This window comes from Mus pahari, chromosome 14 (genome assembly GCF_900095145.1).
Source record: "Mus pahari chromosome 14, PAHARI_EIJ_v1.1, whole genome shotgun sequence".
In the NCBI taxonomy this organism is placed as follows: Eukaryota; Metazoa; Chordata; class Mammalia; order Rodentia; family Muridae; genus Mus; species Mus pahari.
The window spans coordinates 23167413-23169024 of NC_034603.1; positions in this window are offsets into that span (position 1 = coordinate 23167413).

Consider the following 1612-nt stretch of genomic DNA (forward strand, 5'->3'; position numbering starts at 1 on the left):
GAGAGAGAGAGAGAGAGAGAGAGAGAGAGAGAGAGAGAGAGAGAGAGAGACTGGAAGGAAGTGGAGCATGAGGGTGGATACTTTTATGTCAGCTCAAAACAGCTAAAGTCATCTGAGAAGGGGAACTTTAGTTAAGAAAATGTCTCCGTAAGACTGGGTTGTAAGCAAGCCTGTAAGGCATTTTCTTAGTTAGTAATTGATGGGGAGGCAAGGCCAGCCTAGTCTACAAAGTGAGTTCCAGGACAGTCAGGGCTACACAGAGAAACCCTGTCTCGAAAAACCAAAAACAAACAAACAAAACCCCCCCAAAACAACAAAAAACAAAAACAAACAAAAAAACAAAACCAACAACAACAAAAAAATTGATGGGGAGGGCCCAGCCCATTGTGGGTGGTGCTATCCCTGGACTGGTGGGCCTGGATTCTTTAAGAAAGCAGGCTGAGCAAGCCATGTGTAGCAAGCCAGTAAGCAGCACCCTCCATGGCCTCTGCATCAGCTCTGGCCTCCAGGTTCTTGCCCTGTTTAAGTTCCTGTTCTGGTTTCCTCCAATGATCCACTATGATGTGGAAGTGTAAGTCAAATAAACCCTTTCCTCTCCAGCTTGCTTTTTGGTCCTGGTTTCGTTGCAGCAATAAGACCCTAACTAAGACTTGGAGGGGAGAGGAGAATATGATCCAACTACACTGAATGCATGTGTGAAGTTCTCAAGGAATTAATACAAAAAAAATTATATTGAAGAAAAGAACAGTCTGGCAGTGTCGTATGGTAGTTTTGTTGCTTCTGTTTTGAGGAACTAAAACATGCCCACTTCTGCTGTGGTAGCTGCGGTTGACATTCTCACCAGCAGTGAACAAGGGTTCCCTTTTCCTGTTGTTCCCTGTGAAGGAAGGAGTCCACGCTTGAGCAGGGTGTGAGAGGACACAATGAACACAGGGTCACAGGTCACAAATGCTGTGCTCAGGTTACAGAAACGCAAAAACTCCGATGGGGAAGAAGGTGGTAGCAGTCACACCCCAGAGTCAACACTCTTCTCAGGATGGCTGAGAGCCAGCAGGTGTCCCCCGCAGGCAGCCACCAATACTGGTTGGCAATTCTGCTTTTGGAAAAGATGGTGGTGATAATGTCTCGGTGAGAACATTTTCCCTCACCACCTTGGGCCACTGTAACTAAGCACTATTCAGTGTGCATTCGCAGGGCTGTGCAGTCTCCAGGACTCACGACTTTCTGGAAACTTCTTTTAGGATGGATGGATGTGGCAATGGGGGACAGAGGCAACCAGATCTTTGTGAGTTTGAGGCTAGCCTGGTCTGCATAGGAAGTTTCAGGTTAGCCAGTGCTATAAAGCAAGACTCTATCTCCAAAAGAAAAAAACATTTTTTTGGGGGGGGGGGAGGGCTAGTGAAATGGATCTGTGGGGAAAAAAAATGCCATCAAGCCTGGTGACCTGGATTCAATCCCTGCGACTCAGAGAGAAGGAAAAGAAAACAGGTTCCTAAACCAGGCGTGGTGGCGCACGCCTTTAACCCCTGCACTCGGGAGGCAGAGACAGGCAGATTTCTGAGTTCGAGGCCAGCCTGGTCTACAGAGTGAGTTCCAGGACAGCCAGGGCTAC